Source organism: Rattus norvegicus, chromosome 5, assembly GCF_036323735.1.
Source record: "Rattus norvegicus strain BN/NHsdMcwi chromosome 5, GRCr8, whole genome shotgun sequence".
NCBI lineage: Eukaryota > Metazoa > Chordata > Mammalia > Rodentia > Muridae > Rattus > Rattus norvegicus.
The window spans coordinates 59,517,303-59,538,648 of NC_086023.1; positions in this window are offsets into that span (position 1 = coordinate 59,517,303).

The window sequence follows — 21,346 nt, forward strand, 5'->3', positions numbered from 1 at the left end:
AGAAGAACCATCAAGGGCTCTGCCTGCTTCCTATGTTTTCATCAAGTTTATCCTTGTTTAGTAGAGCCCAGGGACCTCCAAGTACCCGGAGTGCATCCTCTGAGAGCTCTCTCACATGTCATGAGTAGCCATGCTGTCTATTGCATACGTTTAGCTGCCCCTGCCCTGATAAATCAGTTACAACCTTGCATGCATGTCCCACTCCAAATGTCTCTCAGCCGGCTACCATATTTTCTTCTGGGTTTGTCTTTTCGGACGTGAAACTTTGTTTACATTCCTGTAATGACACTTAATGTGATCTTGTGAAACAAAGGAAATAAGAATTTTTCAGTGTGTGCTTTTTAACTAGAAGGTTAATGTATCGTTATATTTTAATAAATTGGAGATAACAGAGCCTGCACAGACCACAAAATGCCTTGACTCTTCATATCAAAATGTATCTTTCCAAGCTAAATGATGCGTTTAAGACAACCATGGTAAAACAACCCTGTCCCAGTTCTCTGAGGAGGTTCACATAGTAAATGAGTCAATGAGAGATAAGTCCCCACATTTAATGCCTTGGTTAGAGTGACAAGATTCTATGGGAATCTGACCCTGTTTTAACCGATAAAATACATGAGAATGATTTCCTGAAAGAATTGACTTATTGTTACAAAGAAGATTGCTAAAATCTGAACATCCCTTCTGTGTGAAAGACACCTTTGTATTCAGCCTGACCCATTGGACTTTCCTCAGAGGAAAACCTTGGCCGGTATCCAGCACAGGTAATTTGTAGTCTAAGGGAGATAATTTCTATCACATCCATCATTTTCTACTTTGTTTCATAAGAAGAATGCCCTAACCATGAGAGACTCTTGGAAGGAACAAGGTGAGATTGAAAAGTGAGAGAAGCCCCGCATGAGTCGGCTGGGTTAAAGTTGAATGTGTAATGTATGTGGTTACTTTAGGAGTCTTTGGCAAGTCTAAAATAACACAGACTGTACAGGCAAGCCTGATGGTCCTTGCTCTGCCACTCCATTAACTTGCTAACAGAGTTGTTGTGGGACTTGTTAGTGGGAGTTTAAACAAAACATTTCTCTTCCAGTCACCAAAAGGAAAGTGCGGGAATGTTCTTTTGTAAGATTGACAACAGTGGAGGTCATGAACTTGAGCAGGGGAATTAGCAAGCACAGGGTTGACTGTCAGGCTTGCAGGACGTTTATCTCTGAGATAAAACCTTGTGTTTTATTTTCAAGGATATCCAGGAGTAGGCAAAGGTAATGCAATTATTCTCAGAGGAGGAAGTGCACCGCTATAGAACAATGGGAACTCTTAAAAGGTGCCCTTAGCCATTTCACAAACCAAAGGCTGAAAAAGCTGTGCTCATTCCTTTATGATGTCATTACAAAAACACCTTAGAAACCAAGGTTCATGAATGTAAATTGCTGGGGAAGCAATCGACATAATTAATGGAGGAGAAAGTGTTCTTTTAAAAATGTTCTTTACAATCTGAGCTTGGGTATGGTATTGTTTAAAATGTGTGAATAATAACCTTCAAATTTGGCTTGGATATATTTTTCCCTTTTAAGTATCTATGGAGCGTGAATGAGAATTAGGCTCTGTACCTACCTTCTATCCAACAATGATATGGTATATATAACAGAAGTTTGTCTGACAACTTAAGAATCTAGGTCCCATTTTTGTAGATATACCTCAATACCAGAATTCCTCAATACTTTATTAAATAAATTTCTAAACTTAAAGGACACAATCTAAAATATTATGGGAAAAATTCCAAAATTATTAGTTTATTTTACTTTCTAACTATCCTACCTTTTATCTAGTTAACAATGATGACCACAGGGATGTATGTCAAATTTTGTATGCTACTTCTATAGGGTCTGGAAGTCATATTCTAGCAGTGATTATTAGAAATAATCAGTTGACACTAGTAATTACTTCATCTTAAGTTACATTGACAGTAACATTTTATCTTAAATAACTCTTTCCCATGATATACCTGAAGCTAAATTGGCTGTGGAGTGGGTCTATCGATTCTGTGTTTTCAAACAGTGTAACTGGATAGAGTTTACTTAATGACAGTATCTACCTTATCAGTTATTATAATATTTCAATATATTAAGGCTAACAATTGTACCTGAAACCTAGTAAAATTCAATAACTTACTGCTATTAATAATGTAACTTTCAGTCAAACTAGCAATGGTCGAATACAATTATGTGTCCACTCTCAAATCATCTTGATATGTGTTCAACTTTCCTATATCTAGCTGAATCTCTTTTAAAATGCTGGAGTTATATTTTGCATCCCAACAAATTCTTCCCTTATTTTTTTCAGCTATCATCAATGCCTCGTGAATTTAATACTTTCCACAATAATTAGGTAATTAGGATCCATTAAGAAAAAATTTAAGGGGTTGGGGATTTAGCTCAGTGGTAGAGCGCTTGCCTAGCAAGCGCAAGGCCCTGGGTTCGGTCCCCAGCTCCGAAAAAAAGAAAAGAAAAAAAAAAAGAAAAGAAAAGAAAAGAAAAAAATTAAATATATAGAAAATCAGTGAGGAAGAGTGAGATGGCTTAGCAGACCAAAGCATAGCATGAGCTTGTTTCTCAGAACCCACTGCCAAAAGTGGCCTTTGACCTACACACACATACACACACAGACACAGACACACACACACACACACACACACACACACACACACGTACATACACATATGCATGCAGGCTTGTAGGCATATGCACACACACATGCACATACATGCCTGTACACACTCATGCACACACATATACACACAAAATTAATTGATTAGTTAATTAATTTAAGAAATATTAAAATGACCAATGGAACCCACAGTGGTTATCAAGGGATGGCACGTTTTTGACTGAAATAAGCTCAGTGAACAGTGCTTTAAAACGCAGTTTCACTGTAGCAATTTTTACACCGTTTCCACACAGTAAACATTAGCTAGAAATCTCACTACTGTGAGACTTTTACGAAGAAAAGTTATTGATAAATAACAACGTGAACCGAAACCTATTCAAAGCTTTATTAGATGCTTTGGCCCTGAAAATGCCCACACACGAGAATAGCCTTAGTTCTTATATGTGTCCCAAATAGGGAGATCAGTGGAGACCAAATCCTTGAGACCAAGGTCAGATTGAATTTGGGAGACAATAAAAGCAAGTGTGGCAGGCTCCATCCAGGCAGACTGTCTCAGTCACTAGGCCAGTTCTCCTTGGACCCCTCATTTCAGGCAGTGACAACAACTGCTGTGTTGAGGATTGGGTCTGGGAACACTATATTAAACCTAAAACATGAGAATTTCATTCTGGTTCTCCAAGTTTACCTTAGCAAATCCACTGCTTCCTTTACAAAAGGTTACATAGTTCAAAGTTACATGTGTATGTGTGTGAGCGCATGTTTGTGTGTGTGTGTGTGTGTGTGTGTGTATACATATCTATTCATAAACTGTATTATAACACAGTTATATTAAAGCTCCGACTGAGAGCGAAAAAAGCTGTTACAAATACAGGGTCAATACCGTTGAGAATTTCCTAAATTACTTATGAGTTTGGGAGGAATAGGGTCTATTAGGCATGAAGCAGGACTCAGATATAAGCCGAAAGGCATAGAGTCCATTTGTCCAAGAAAGAGTTCTGTCAGGCTCAGTGGGTTGTTAAGATCTCCCCCTAGGGAAGTCTTAGATCTCTTGCAGGAAGCCAGTTCTTCATCAAGAGTGAAAGCAAACTGTATAGACTGAGCATGCATGAAAGAGATACCACAGGGATTGGTGACCAGGCCTGGTATCCAAGACATAGATCATAAACCCAATCCTAGGCTGACACCATTTCTATCTACCCCAAATAAGGGTGAGCTCCTAATACACAACCAGACTCTGGCTCACTCGGGGCCTTAGCAGCAGGAAAAGGAAGGTCTCTAATGTGTACAGCTCAGCAGTAAAATCAAGCAAGCAAGGGATTGAAGGTTTATATATCAGGTAGTCATCTCACCTGGAGCCTCAATGTTGCTTCAGAGGCCTTTAGACCGGACTAATCCTCTCATCTCTTTTGCAATAAGAGAGTTCAAGTAATTAACTGCTTTAAAATGACTCCACATTGTCTTGCTGGGGCTGTGAAATTTAGGGAATTTGAGCATGCTCCTTAAACGCACCCGGCTCCTTACAGTGGCTTCACTGACTAGAGAAAGGTCAGTGGTTTATTCATTTTCCTGGGGACAGCAATATTCAGACTGAACACTAAACTTACTAAAAAATGTGATAATTTATAATTAGTCAACTATTCAATTTTTAAACTATAATAGTCAACCTTTGGGCTGTTGCAGTGTTCATTCAGTGGTCCTTTGATTAAATTCTTCTTGCCTTAAATCTACTCTCATCACTTTTAATAAAGCAACTGAAAGTGTGGCCAAAAGCTTAACATTCCTGGATCCTAACCACCTCTATTTTATTCTTCCTGGAAGGTAGGCTTTCTCCATGCTGCTCTTTTGACTACCTACAGGGTGTCCCCCCAAACAACTAAAAAATCAGGACTCTGATTTTATGACAGGGCTCTTGAGTCCTCAAATCACTCAGCTTTGTTCATGGATAAACAGTTTACTAGTTCTGGCAGCATTCTCATAGCACCTTTGTTTGTAAGTTACCTTCTCCATTCCTGGGTTAATCATGTTCAATACACACTCTCAGTGGCAAGGAAACTCTTGCCTCTGGCAAGGCAACATTTCATGGAAGTGTTGCTGGCAACCTGCCCAAAAACGTACAGAGAAAAAGACCTGAAATTCTAAAGTCCCAGGCATTGGCCAAGACTCCTTTCCTTGCCTCAGTACATACTTAGATCAGTAGATAACATGGCATCTTTTATTCTTTTTCAGTGTTGGGGATGGAACTCATGACGTTGTGCCTTCCAGGCCAGTACTCTATCAATGAGTCACATGCCCAGGTTTACATCTTTTTCTTTGGTTTAAAGTTTAGGCCTCTCGAAACCTGGATCCACGTCTGCTTTTGGCACTGTCTATTAATTTGGAAGCCTGCAGCATTCCGGGCCTCCTTAACCCCTGAGAGAACAATAAGAGGGGCCTCTCTTCCTGTTAGTCTGTTCACTCTTGGGGATATATTAGTGTTGCAAGAGCTAGTGCTGTTTGTCAGCACTTGACCTCCAGTTGTTTCTGTCCCAGGCATCCTGCTGAGTACCCTCCTTAATTGTCTCAGTAGAAGCTTCAATCACCCAGCTCTTTCCTATTTCTTCTGAGTCTCCCAGCTTCCTAGACTGCTTAGGTTTTTATTTCTTCCCCATGGAACATTCTTTGAGGAGAAATGTTACAAGGGAGTCTTGGTGACTCTCCTAATCTGTAAAACAATTAATTACAATTCCCAGAGCATTTCCTATGGGTACACCTTTGCCTGTAAGCGGCTGCTTAGTTCTCCTGCCTGGGTGTTTCCTTTATCTTCAGAATAGGATCCGCTTGAATATGTAGGGCAGTCTCCCTTCTGTTCTCTGGTTCATTTTGAAAACTGAGTCCTCTCACTGCATCCTTTGGTGAAAAGACCAAAGCTGTCAAATTGGGGTGGGGGGTGGGGGGAACACAAGCACCATGCTCTTCACAAGAAACATCCTCAGACCAATTGACAGCACTAGAGAAAGAAAAGGTAAATGTGAATGTTCAAGGAGGCAAGAATGGTCACATTTTATTAGAAAAGCTCAAATATTAAAAGTGGTATGAAAGGGGGAGTTTTAAAATTATAATTGGCACCATTCATTCATAGAACAATCAAAACATGACACTACTAATAAAATAGCTACATATATATGTGTTTATTTATGAAAAATATATTAGAAATGTAAGAAAAACTTGATAAAAACCAAGTGATGCCATAAATATAATGAAACTACTAAGGTTTAGAGCATGAAATAAAGTAATGAAAGTGAAACATAACACTGGAAAAATGTCTGTGAGTATGTATACAATACATGTACGAATGCATATGCTCACTCACATGTGCTATCTAATTTTATTACATCCACTTATGAAGAGGAAACATTAAATTTTAAAAGAATTTTATAGCTCACAGTCACTTAAAATGTATATTTTATATCTGTTGTGCCCCCCACCCCAATTAATAGTTTCCAATATATAGGCATCAGGAGAAAAGTCAAGATCCCAATTAATAGTTTCCAATATATAGGCGTCAAGGAGCTGAAGAGATGATGACTAAGCAGTTAAGAGTATGTACTGCTCTATAGAGCAACTCGAGCTCAGTTGCTCAGTTTCCAGACCCCACATTGGGCAACTAACAACTACCTGTAGCTCCAGCTGCAGAAGATTTGATGTATCAGACATCCACAGGAATCTAGAGAGAGAGAGACAGAGAGAGACAGAGACAGAGACAGAGACAGACAGAGAGAGACAGAGAGAGACAGAGACAGAGAGAAGAAACTATATTCATCAAAATGCATATATTTCATAAAGTACCAGCTTATCTCTCTGGGACAAGAATTTCTGCCACAGATATATTCCCAGGGGAACTGCTCTACTACGAAACATGCTCAGACTTGTAGAAGCTCAACCTTTGGAAGAATCTCTTCTCATCATCTATAGTTACCACTCACATAAACTTACTCTTGTAAGTTTCAGGAACTTCCTAAAACTTGTCATATTTGTTTACTTCCTAAGACCTACTAGGTTAGTCCATGTTCAGGGGCCTTTTAACTTTCTTTACTGAGATGCAGAAAGACTTCCTTTGAGAGGAAATGTTTAAATTCAGAAGAAATAGCTGCACAACACAAACACTTCACAGAGAACATAAATCACAGAGAGTTTATTAGGTCGTTAATGAATACAACTGAAGAAAAAATTGCAAAAGATTTACAGTATAGGAGCCTTTCATCATCCTTAGAAACATTCTCAGTCTTGATACTCTGTAATTACTATAAATCAGTTTAGATACAGATCTTTACTACTTTAATGATTTATTTCAAGAAAAGCTCTGACCCTGCGACTATCAAACACACTCTATATCATGTCTAATGAGTTTTAAAACTCCAGTAGTTTCCTTTTGTCACTTGTTTCCTCTTGGTTATCAGGCCAGTTCTTCTACTTCCTGATATGTCTGGAAGTTACCTGATTGTATTTAGAAAGAAATTAAAAGTGAATTATCCCCATAGACTAAAACATGGAAACCATCGAGGGGACTAACATAGCCTCTCCTTCTGAGGATGTGTCCTGCTAGGCAGTCTGGTTCTTCTGTTCAACAAGCTCTCCACGCATGCTGTCCTAATGATTAGCACACAAGCTTGACTGGGACCACACTTCTTGACTTCAAGGCACAGATGGTGAGGATCCCTATAGAAAGATGCCCCTGTGCAATCTCATCCATATGGTAAAATATGAGGCACACAAATAAGAGGAAAAGAAATAGAAGAAACCTGTTGTTGAAGTTCAAGAATGTTCCTCATCTTTTGGTAGCAGAGGAAAGGTTGCAGTTCCTTCCACAAAGCAGCACCTTGACAAGATATTCCTCACAGAAAGAGCAGCAATTCCATTTTCAGGCAACCAGCCATCTTAATGAGGCCAGTTGGCTCATAGTCAGCATCAACTCAACAGGAGCAAATTGGAAATGAAAGCCAACAGCGACATCATGTGGAAAAGCTGGCAACAGTGGACATTTCAAAGGCTTCTAACATTTTCTTTCACAAAACCTAAAGAAAATCGGAGCCTTGAAGGTAATTCCTCAATCCTCTGTCTGAATTCCCTTTGTAGAATTAATCTATTAAAAGGTACTATAAAAAGGGCCATCTAGCCAATGCAGCCTACAGTAAGTTCGCAGGGGGCTGAATTAGTGGATGGCAGGTAGCTGATGGTTACCTGGAAGACAGGAAAGCTACAGGAGGCAAGCTTATGTCGAAACTCAGACTACAAACCACTTCCTTCTGCTAAGATAAAGTTATTGCAAAACCCAGAATGGAAACCACAAACCATGATATTTCTTCATGATGTCATTTCTACAGGGGACCCTCACTACTGCCTAAGGGAAATCCTTTATCATAAAGCGCAGAAGAGTCTTACACTTAGTAAGAAGATTACAACACAGGAGAAAGAATGTTGAACTAGGTGATCTTTGGCCTACTTCTGAATTGACCCCTAACTGTGATATTTCCTATTACCCAACTACCCTGATTTAAGCATCATTTTCCTCAACTCTAGGGGTGGGGGTTTTAAAAGTGAACTAAGTTGGACTTTCTGGAAATAACCCTTCAGCATCTGTATTTTGACATGAAGTTTTAGGGATTTGCCACTATGAGACATCAGTCGGCACCTTGTAATATCACCTAGGAGAAGACTTAAATGTACCTTGGGTCTCATTCAAGACCTAGTAAACCTTCATTTCAACAAGACCCCTGAAGGAATTAGAATATGCATTAAGATCTGAGAGGCACCTCTTTACATAAGCAGTCAGATGTAAAGACCATAAATGTAGAATATATTTAAGGCCTCATCTACTGCCAGCATTATGGCTCCCTATAACATCTACACATCAATGATACTTTGTGTCCATACTGGAAAATTAGGCAATTTCATTAGAGAGGGTCTTAGCTTCATTAATATTTGTGGATCTAAATATATATTAACATCAAGGTTTTGTTCTGTTTTAAATATAGTTCAAATGACTTGTTGATCATAAAAGATAAATTAGTTGATTTCTCACTGTATTTAAGAACAAGGTTAAATCTTACTTCGGTGTTTTCAGCAACAGGTATCTCCAATGTAGCAATAGGACTTCCTTTTAAGACAGAATAAATTCATTTATTTCGTACTATGGTGACTTTGTGGAAGGGTTTTCAAACTCGCGTTTTGAAGCTTCTGTTCGCTCTTTGATTTCTGCATCTATCATTATGTTCCCAGAAGCAAGGTGATTAGGTGAAATTTTATCATTTATAATACTCGAAGCAAGTGTTCTAATTCTCATGGGGTCTCTGACTAATTTTATATCTTATGTATTTTGTGTCTTTGGCCCTCCAGACTGCCAATGAGCCCTGAGTACAGAAGCCCAGTGCTCCATGTGTTCTTAGCACAGCCTGCATTATGTATGCCAACATCAAAAAGCAATTAAATTTTTTCCTCTTGTCCAATTTATGTTGATTTAAGGAACAAGGCATTCTTATAAGTGATGCTGGTATTGAGATGATGGCTTTTCATGTGGTAAGGCCCTGATGTCTTGGGTTCTTTTTATTTTTTATTTTTTCATTTTGAAGCTTCTTGGAATCTAGGCTATTTCTCAAGATGGTGTAAGAGGAGGGCCATGAAACAATTTAAAAAGTAGCATCACTCTGCATGAATTATTGGCTCAGGCTCCAGAGCGGATGCCAGCAGGCTGATTCACAAGAAAATGAGTTTTGTTCTTTTCTTCCTGGCTCATTTTTAAGCATCTGCTGAGAAGATTGCATTTCTTCTGATGTAGTAAACATGGCCCTAACATTAAAAGGAAACTAGAATACACCTCCTGGGTTAAACTAGTCCATGCCTTGGCAGTGTTCTCTCTCTTTACCTGAGTGGTGGTTTGAATAAAAATGTTCCCCATAGGCTCATATAGTTGAATGCTTAGTCATCAGGAAGTGAAACTACCTGGGAGGGATGAGGGGTGCCAGGCTTGCTAGAGGAACTATGTCACTGGGGACAGGATTTGTGTTTTCAAAAGCCTATGCCAAGCTCAAAGTCTGTCTCCTCATGCTGCCTGTGGATCCAGATGTAGAACTCTCAACTACTATGGCTGTCTGAGAGCCACCGTGATCCCTGCTGTAAAGATCTGAACCTGTAAGCCAGCCTCAATTAAATGCTTTCCTTTATAAGAGGGGCCTGTGGCTGTGATGTCTCTTCATAGCAATAGGGCACTGGCTAAGACAACCTGTAATTTAGCTTACACATTAAAAGAATGTAGAGGGGGAGGAGCAAGAAATGGAGAAGGAGCAAGAGGAAGGAGGAGACCGGGCATGGGAAGGGTTAGAGATGGTCTTGGCAGTCACTCAGCTACTGCCTTTCTGAGTTGGTCAAAGAGTATTGCAAGAGTAAAAATGATTGGTTTTACAAAAGAAGGCAGATAAAAATTGTTCCTGTCACTCTCACTAGCAAGGCCAAATGTCTACAGTGCCATCCTTTCTCACCCAAGCAATGGTAGCTCTGTTTTCCCTGGGGACCCACCCCAGCTGTGCCCATCCTTAAGGAAATGAGAAGCTGGGAAGACAGAGGGGAATGTGGCTCATAAGGTACAAACCTCTAATCAATTCCCTTTCTAGAATCAATTTGGAGGACTTGGGAATCTGAATTGTCCACCAAGACCCTCCTGACACTATTCACAGGTTGTGAGAAATCTCTCTCTCTCTCTCTCTCTCTCTCTCTCTCTCTCTCTCTCTCTCTCTCTCTCTCCCTCTCTCCCTCCCTCCCTCTTTCCCTCTCCCTCCCCCTCCCCCTTCCTTCCCCTGTAAGAAAGATATCTGTTGTTCTTGATCAGATATGCCTTCTTAGACAAAAGGCAAGGGGCATCGAGGAAGGCTTAGATAAAGGCTTGTTGCATAGACTAGTGAGTTTCACGTCTGTAGACTCTTTGCATGAAGACAGAACCAGGAGTGGAGAAAAGAAAAGGTATGAGATACAGGTCATATCTTGGTATGGATATCTGTGGGATGATGTCATAGGTGGGGCAGGTACAAGATAAAAGGAGGCCTGTCATTGGATGAGAAGGAAAAATGGGCAGGAGAAAAGTTTGAGAGAAGAAGAATTGTGCTTACATGTTGCTAACAGGGGACTGTGCTAGTGGAGACATGTCTCTACAACCTCTCAGTTCTGGAAGCCATGTTAGGCTTCCTATGTGTATAGATATTTGGCCATTCTCAGATTTCTGACGGGGTTGAAAACTGATTATAGTCTCATAGTCTATCAGGCTGTTTAACTCTGAAAATATGTATTTTATTGGATAGTTATCAGATAGTATAAAAGCTACCCAAGATATAATATGGATTTTAAGCCTTTCTTAAGCTGGGATGGATAACTAAATGTTCTGTTTAACTGATATAGTGTTGGACTGGGTGTTAGATATATTTTATGCTTTTAATTACAAAAGATAATATTTGTGCTCAGCTTATATTTGAGAGAAAAGTTTTTTTTTAATTAGACAAAAAGGGTGAAATGTGGAATGATGTCACAGGTGAGGCAGGTACAAGATAGAAGGAGGCCTGTCATTGGAGGAGGAGGAAGGATGGGAGAAAAGTTTGAAGGAAGAAGAGGAGACTGGAAAGGAAAGGAGGAAGAGACAGGAGGGAGAGGGAGAGAAGCCGTGGCAGGACAATATGGCGGGTGGTGTTAAGATTCCACGCTGTACCTTTACAGGTTGTTACGAATGTTTTTAAGGGATGGATGTGTATTGGGCTTTGTATGTTTAGGTGGGCAATTATATCTTATCAATTGGGCCGAAGGCTATTGTGTTGTGTGTTCTTTCATGTAGTGATTTAAGTGTAAGAAAGTGTGTGGTGGCTGGTCTAGGCTGCCACAGAGTTGGGATGTGTGTTTCTGGCATGGAAACCTGCCTTGGGAACTAGATAGGTAGAGAGATTGCTGCCAGGCTCAGAGAGAGGCCTTCAGCAGTGTGATAGAGGATGGAGCAGAGCAGGTGAGAGGCTTTGCTGACTGAGAATTCAGATATCCAGCAGATATCTTGGGGGCACTGTGGTGCTGGACCTAGTGGGGATAAAAGACAACCTTACTTTTTTATTTTTTATATTTTTACAACAACAGATATCCACACAGTCTAAGTTCTCAGTTCAAAACTAGCATTGTAAAAGCACACTTCTCAGAATACAAAGAAAATATACTTAACAGTTTACTAGATTTGTTATCTTAAGAACTTATACTACGTGTGCCCAAAGCCCACAATATGACACGGTGAGACAGATCTGTAAACAGATATATACTCTTATGAGCTCATACCAAGCTTATATAATGAGACATCAACCCTGTGTTTGAATATCATCTCTGCTATTTAGCTTGTTATGAACACCAGACAATTCACTAAAAATCTCCATTGTATAATAAAGACTGTTCGTAGCAGTCATCCTTACTTACTCTAGATTCGCTTTTCTCTTTAGTATACAAACCACCTACAGTTCCGGGAGCTTGGTTTGAAATGTTGCTTGTAGTTTTGTTGATTTCTGTTCCACATACTTAAGACCTGAGCAAAGTCTATGCCCCTTCCTCCTCTGTCATCCACTGGATTCATCCAACTTGCCATGCATGCATTCCCTTGTTCTCCTGTGTTTCCACAGCTCTCACCCCATTTACTTTTTGGGGTTAGCAAGTTGATAGATGCTAGTGAATTGGCTTCTGTCAACTTGCTAACACTGCAAAGTCCAACTTTCAGAAGACTTATTGTCACATGACGAGGTGCCAGCAAGGAGCCTGTCTGAACTTCGGATAGTAAAATTTAAGCAACTGGCCATTAATCTCTGATAGTCTTTATACTGGCAGATGTGAGCATTAGTCTCTGATAATCTTTCTATGTTCAAGTGTAAGAACAGTGCAGAGGAACCTGGCACACTAAGTTTCTCTTCTGTTCTGAAGTTTCCCACTGGTCACTCTACAGCCGCTCTTTGTATGGCCACACTGTGCCTCTGCTATATTTGGCTTCTACATTGACTGGTGCCTTTCCTAAGCACTAGATGCCCTACCCCCACCCCACATGACCAAGAAAATTTTCTTCTTCTCTGAAATTGAGTAGAGTCAAATTCTTTTAATATGTCTTTTCCTCTAGTTCTGCTCCTATACATGTGTCCTTGCTAATGCATTGCCCTCTAATTCTTTTGCTCACTCTTTTATGATTTTCCTTTTGTTCCTAGAAATCCAAGGCTAATCTCTATTCACATATCCCTTTATTATAATTCTCATAATTCAAAAATCATAATCATTAATCATCTAAAAACCCACTTTGTTTTATTGTTGATCCTGTTTCCACTTTATTTTAAAATCCAAAAACTCCACCAAAGAATAGAGGTTTTAAGAATTCTTTCACCTTCCTAATACCAATAAAAGAATATAACTTAAATCTAGATAAGTATAAAACAGGTAAGTATTTTACATCACAGGGCAGATGAAATGTCACCTCAATGCTTTGGCTTTTTTCCTCATGCCCATCCAATGTCTTAAGACTTGAATTTTCTGGGTCAAGACCAACATAAAATATATGCAGGGAAAATGATTCAGTATGTTTCATGATTTGATGATGATAAAAAATGATTGAGTCCATTTTTCTCATTACTGCCAATACACTTGGCAGATGATGTAGAGTTACTCTATTACATATAAAGACACTTGATAAATTACTTTAAGGGTGAAATAAAAATATTAAATAAATAAAGCATAAAATCCAAATTATGTAGTTCGCTCAAGGAGTTTGGTAGGTTTTTTTTTTCCAACTTTACATTAGTTTTAATTCTTTCTATAAAACCTGGTGTCTTCATGACCACAATTCAATTGATCTTCTACATATTTCCGTGGACTTAATATGAAAGAAAATGTTTCTGCAGTACATGTCTTTTGGGGGACAGAAGAAATTAAAATTCCTGGGACATGTTTCCCAAATGATATGTTCATCAAAAGAAATTCCTTCCTACCAAGCTATTGAGCAGTTCCTAAAACCCAGAGTTCTGTAGAAATTACTAATAGGTAAAGATCAATTTAGAGCAGCAGAAGAAGCTGACATAATTCTGAATTATGGCATAATACTTGACATTCACTAAGCCTGCTATGGAAAAAAAGCTTTCAGCCTGACAGTCCAACGAAAGGAAGAATTTTTATGTATGATTATAACACTGGGATGGATATCAACAAAGAATTCTTAAAAAATATTGTGATTCCATAGACAATGCATACATGCTAAATAAATGGATCAAATAAATCTCAGAAAATTAAATGTAATATCAGTGAATTCTTTGCTTGACTTGAAGCCTACTATGTCGATGGAAATGAGAGGATTTCCATATTAAAGTCTGGTTATTAAAGCAACCTGTTAAATTCAGAAAAGTTTCAACATTAATAAATACCATCATTTTATGCTATAAACATACAATTGTCTGTAGAGGCCCTTGCTAGTAAATTAATTAAATCTCTGTTCCATTATGGTGTCAGCTAATTTGGAAGCTCATTATTTATTTGGCACTAATTTAGCCTAGCAAATTAATTAGAAGGAGCATGGGAAAATAGATGATTCAACATGAAAGTCCAAATCAAGACAAAGAGACAGAATTAAAGAACTTATTTAGAGAAAAGGGATCACTACATCACTTTTAGGACTTTCAAGAGGCTCCTTTCTCCTCCTAAAGACTGACAAAATAGTACAGAGGTATCCAGAAATGGAATTTTCAAGTCAGAATTGGGAACTTTTTTCAAAAGAAAAATTCTGCTCATGCAGAGAATTTCTACTCAAGACCTCAATGTGCACAGAGCTCTTCCTAACTCCAACCTTTTCCATAATACACTCTTGAAATCCTTGGTACCACTGGCCATTGATGAAAACCTTTACCAACCCTGTCAGCAATTCCTCTAGGATCCACCCAACCGTTGCGTAGTAACAGCCTCCTCCAGGTAAGAGCCAGGAACCAGGGATAGAAGAAGACCACTGTTACTTTATTCTCTCTCTCTCTCTCTCTCTCTCTCTATCTCTCTCTCTATCTCTATCTCTCTCTCTCCCTCCTCTCAATAATAAGTTATGCTGTCCATATATTTCCTGGGTATAGACTCTATACTATATACTTTATACTATAGAGTCACTTACTGTAGTCATGGTTGACAACTAAGGGCCACACCATTAAAGAAAACTGACTCTTCCGGAAACCATCAACTGTCCAAAGCATCTTACTTAAGGGTGAGATTCATGCACCACTTTGTCATCCATACTAGAATGTTGAGTACTTTGAACTGCTGAAGACCTTGAAAGGAAACCACAGTTGCTTAGGGCTAATAAGTCCAGTGGTCGGTGGTCCTGTCATGTCCAAGAGCCTTCCATTCTGGACTTCTTCAACTTCTGACTCTTAAAAACTTTTCATGTTCTCTTCCACTATGGTTCCTTTAGCCTTGAGGAGTGGGTGTGACATCAATACCCCATCTGTGGATGACCATTCTGCTTCACACTTTGATCTATTGTGAGTTTCTATGTTAACGTACAACCAACAGGACAAAGAAATTTCTCTGCTAAGGTCTGTCAACATCCTTAATCAACTCAGAGAAAGATGGAAATTTAGAGGTCAGTCTGATACAATTTAGCAAAATAATAGTGGTGAATTTACCCCTGAAGCTTGTGAGATTCCCATACTTGAGTTTCTTAGTCGGATTTGCAGCACCTAGAACATGTTTCTTCTTAGGAAGTTGGGCCTTAAATCTAATCAGAATGTAATTGTCCAATATTGCACACAGGGCCATCTCTTGGCAGGCGGGGTCATTATTGCAATTCATAGGACTCACACTATGTAAGACTGGCTGGCGATGAGGGTGTTTTGTTTGTTTCACCAGCATCCTTCATAGCACTTTCCAGTATGATGAACGCTCGCCAGCAAGGAGAAAGTATTGAGTTGTTTTCTTCATGCTCTGTGATCAATATGGTCGGTATCTTCAACAGTAGGATATCACTATCACATTCTGGTGGGCAACGAAGAACAATGTCAAAAGCCTGTATTGATTTGATGGTCTCTATGACATCTCTGACCAACAACTTGAAGAAAGCCTGTTCACAGATGAATATATGTTAGCTAGTATTGTAGGAACAAAGAAACTGTGGTTTTGGCATCATTAATAAGCAAAATTAAAAGTCATCCTACATATTAGAAAAAGTATTTCTAAACCATGCATTCCATAAGGGCTTAACATCCAAAAGAGAAAGCATTCATATAACTCAATATCAAAAAATTATAGTAACTTGACTGAAAAAATAGACAAAGACCTCAATGGCATATTGTCAGCTTTAAGAAAAGGAGGAAATCTTGTCATTTTTTACAACATAAAGGAATATGAAATACATTACTATAAGTCACACAAAATAAGGAAAACTACTGAATAATCTCTCTGTAGAATTTGAAAAATCTAAATCTCATAGAAGTGGAGAGTACAGTTGTTGACAAGATGAAATATGTTCTGGGGATTATTATATTGCATTATGAAGATGGATAGATAGATAGATAGATAGATAGATAGATAGATAGATAGATAGATACCTTTTAAAATTAGTAAAAGACCTTATTTTCACCACAAAAATAAATGCATGAGATAGTTGATATAATTTGCCTGATTCAATCATTTCAGAATACATTCATACATCAAAAATAGATATTATGTCTCATAAATAGAATATACATACAATTTTCATTTGCTACTTAAATATTGATAAACTGATGTATGGAAAATCTAAAGGACACATGCTGGTCTTCAAGACTATTTAAGACTTTTGCCCCCGGGCTCTGGAAATATCCAAACTGACCTGTCACCAAGTTGCTATTCTCCAGATTGCATCCATGCATTTGACTCTATATGCTACTATCACTTGATAGTCTTGATAGCATATAGGATCCATACAATGAATGTTTATTCTCTAATGTCAAGACAATGTCAAGCACAGGTAAGCACAGAAAGGAAATGTTTTATGAAATAATTCACTCTTCTAAACTTTGCTTTTATTTCTCCCTTTAAACTGTCCATGTGCCTTCTCTCTAATACAAGTGTTCTTCCCAAACAGGAGGCAAATGATCCCAGAGACAAATCCTCCATGTGGGAAGCTACAAATCTGAAGTACTTGTCAGTAAATGCCATAGCACTGTCCTGGTTGTTTTTCTTTCAGAAATGACTTCCTGACATAAAATGATCAACACCCCAGCCTGCGGCTTCTTGCAGTTCAGAAGCAAATGATTCATGCTTCTTATTATATTAATGCACAGAGAAAGCAATAAAGAGTCCAAGAAGCCATAATATAGTCACAACACCATAACTTTCTCTCATTACCCAGAAGTCAATGCATCATTACTCCTGATGTGTATTGATCCAGGCCAACAGCACTGGAGCTTATCTTCACGATCAATCATATTCTTTAAGTCACAGAACTGTCATAACCACATAGCACATTCACCTATGGAGCCAGAGTGGACTCTGTAAACACTATACATTTTGTCCTGTGGTGATCCAGCTGAGAGTGGAGAAAAACAAGGCTGTTGTCTATAGCCAGAAATTTTCCACATACTGTGCTAAGTATCTCACAATTTCTCTATCATTTCTTCTTCGCAACCCTCTAAGTGCATCAGTATAAGCATTTTACAGATGATCACACTGTGGCCCTGTGGTGGTTGGAAACAGAATGCCCTCCTCCAAAGTCTTATACATTTGCATGGTTAGTCCCCAGTGGTATTGTTTGGAAAAATTAGGAGTTGTATCCTAGGAGTAGGTGTCTCCTTCTTAGACGAGGTGTGTCATTGATGTTTCAAAAACCCATGCCAGTCAAGTTTCTCTCTCTATCTCTGTCTCTCTCTGTCTCTGTCTCTCTGTCTCCCTGTCTGTCTCTATTCCTCCCTCCCTCCCTTCTTCTCTTCCTCTATCCCTCTCTACCTCGCTACCCCTCTCCTGTCTCCCCCTTAAACTCACAGCTCACTTAATTCCAGAGCTCTCCAAGTCCCCTTTAGGTTGGTCATCTCAGGCAACTCAAGGGTCCACATGCAAATGGTTTTGAAAAGTGAAACACAGATATTGACATGGGTCAAGGTCTGCACAGACATTGATAATATTCAGGTGTTTATGCTGGGGGAGAGGCTATACAATGAAAGTAAACATGACCCGTCTGCTCTGTTCTTTCTAAGCTGATTCATGTACTTGGGCTCATGGCCTTATACTCAGCCACCTGAAGGGACAAGCTGTTGCTAACCTAGTCTCATTACCCTCCCTCCACCTCTACTCTTCATTTCCGTGTGTTCATAGCTCTCCTATTCACCAAATAAAACTAGGTCACTTGGAGCGTCTCCATGCCTCATTTCTAAGCTTGCTTCTTCTATGACTGATCTTTCCTTGATCTATTTCCTGTCCTCCAGAATTCATGGATGGGTCAAATAACAGAAATCAGCTTGATCTTGTTCCACCCTACCCTAGCTCTGATCTTTTTAAGGACTCTGATCCCATGGTTACTAATGTTAAACGGCTCTTCTAGATCTTCACATATGTTGAACCTTTTGCAGTCTACTGACCTGGTTTCTCGTCCACTGTCCTGAAGTCACCACCATGCTCTTTAAGTCTTGCTATGTGGCTCTTTGCTATGAACTTGTCATTCTACCCCTGGAGTCTGCTATGTCCTACCCCTCATTTGGTCTTTTTCCACCGTGCTGGGCTACTTTTCATCCTTCCTGTAAAGTCTGTGTAACTGGCCTTCCCCTAATCCTCCCACTCTCGGTCCATAATATTCTTCTTGAGTACTATGCACCTAGCATTTCCTCTTGTATTTATGCCCAGTAGCAAATTGTCTTCCTCAGAGCATAAGCTTCTGTTGCAGGCTTTCATATTGGACATGGTGTTTCTGGTGAATGCAAGCAGTTGTGAATATGCCTTACCAAATATATGAAATGAAAACACTCAGTGCTTGTCTACCATGCTGAAGACCCTGGAGGAACGCTTTTTAAAAGGCCCCCAATTTGGAAACATTTCTAATAAAACATAATGCCCTGAGAGCAACTTCCACACCTGACCTTTTGTGATGAACCATATCACACAGGCACTGAAAATACGTTTGGGATTTGTATATAAGGTCTCGATGAAATCTTATGAAACAATGAATTTCATGTTTAGATGTGGGTTCCATTCCCAGTATAGCTCATTATGCATATTTAAATATTAATAGGTCCAAACTAAACTGAAATACTTCTGGTCCTAAGCAAGTCAAATAAGAAATACTCAACCTATAGTGTCTTTTAGGATTTGGTGTGGATTTACTGTTTCATAAAAACACACCTGTATGCAAGATGTTTTATGCTATCATAGGGATTTATTGTGAATAACCCAGTGTGCTGTGACTTGACAGGATTATTCACGTAAAATTCTCACATGAGTTTGAGCTCAATTGTTCAACAATAACAATAACAACAATAATAAATAATAATAATGACATCAATACAATTTTATATACCTCAGCTTCTTGATTCAATATAAGGTGTTCCATTATGTAAATAGAAGAGAGGATATATCATTGATGACTTTAGAAATCCTCATGAACAAAATGAACATTATTTACACCACTTTTAACTACCTTTTTACTCTCTCTCTCTCTCTCTCTTTCTCTCTCTCCATTTCTTCCTCCTCCTTCTCCCTCCCTCATTCTTTTGATCTTTTTATTTTCTTTTATCACCTCTACAGTTTTTTTCTTTTGGTTTTTGTGAGATAGGCTTTACCTGTGTAGCTCTGGCTACCTGGAGTTCACTCTGTAGACCAAGCTGACCTTGAATTCAGTGACCCATCTGCCTCTGCCTCCTGAGGGCTGTGAGTAAAGATATGTGCCTCCACTTCCCGGCTTAAAAATATTTTTACAGAGTATTTTAAATTCACTTTTATATTCCATTATTCATGTTGCATTTATATCGTTCACCCTCTTCCTTTTTCTCCTTCTTCCAACCCCCCTGTCCTACCCTGCTCGCTCTCTCTCTCTCTCTCTCTTTCTCTCTCTCTCTCTCTCTCTCTCTCTCTCTCTCTCTCTTTCTCTCTTTCTCTCTTTCTCTCTCTCTCAAATTCATGGCCCTTAAAAATTATTGTTACATATACACTAATGAAAAAATACACAGATACAACCTGTTTTGTTCATTTGTTGTTGTTCCTATGTGCACAATTTTAGCAATCATAACACCTGCTGACCAAAGTAGAAGAGGGAGATATCCCATGACCTCACTACTAGATGAAGAGGTATAGGCAACTGATGATTGTTGAGAAAGGGAAAAAAATAGTCTTCCCCAGGAGATAAACACCTGAATTGCTTGTCCAGTAACAACTGGTCAACCCCTTTGAAAGTTTAAGTGATAGTGCCTTTCTTTGTTATATTCATACAGTTAATATTTATTAATTCTTCCAAAATTGCATACATTTTTTATCATATTACCCTTCCAACTCATCCCAGATCCACCCTCACCTTCCTATCCGCTCAACTTTGGATTTTCATCTTTTTCAAAAACTTATCAAGTCCAATTTGTGTTATCCAACTACTCCTGGAAATGGGGCATGCCCCAAAGTGTGTTCAACTTACCAGAGGTCATACAATTAAAGAAGACTGACTCTCCCTCTCCCAGCAGTCATGAAATGCCAATGGCTCCTCAGCTAGTGGTGAGATTCCATGCCCAAATCCCCCATCCTTCACTATACAGTGATTTTTGTCTGGTTCCAGCTTGCACAAATCATCTATATATTCTCTGAATCATTGAGTTCATATGTGTCGCTGCTCTGTTGTATATAGAAAACCCTGTTCCCCTGAAATTATTTACTCTTACATAATTTCAAAGGTGGGTTAGTTCCATTGGATATTCCTTACCCAATATAGGGGCAAAGGGAAAGAGCATTCCCTAGTCCCCACCAGTCTCTAAGGCTAACTTAGTTAAGGTCTCTTTTAATGTTCCATTCATTCTTTCTTTGTGTCCTAAACTTTGGGGTCAGTATGCACAATGCAATCTCCAATCTGCCCCAGTGAATTTTGCTACATCCTGATTTACCTTGGACACAAATGACAGTTCATTATCTGACTCTGTCATATGAGAAAATCCTTGTATACCTGGGTAAGATATCCTCCAGCAATTCCTTTGCTGTCTTAGTTGGGAATGCCTCCACAAAGACTAGCAGATACTTGTAGCTATACCTTCCTAACTTGACCTCTGTAAAATCAATTTGCCACCAGCCTTTTGATTTAATTTAGGTGGTTGAAAATCTCAAGACTGGCTATCACACAATCATCAAATCCCCCACTGGTCAATGATGGCAATGAGTCCTCATTATCAACAAATTAGCAGGAGCAATCCAGAACTCAAGGAGCCCAGGATCGGCCTCCAAAGCAAATAGTAGAAGGGGAAAGGAAGGGACTGAGGTAGCAGAATAAACTCCATTTTGTTTTTAAGACTCCATTCTTAGTTAACTTGCCCTTAGAGAAGCATGGCCCCCACCCTTGAGGTCTGAGAAAAAATCACAAAATGTCCCTGGAAATTGCAAAATAGACATAGCAACTGCAGCTAGCTAGTAACAACAGAATGGGGGAGAGAAAAAAAACAGCAGTTTCCAGGTTAAGATGCTCCTTTTTGAT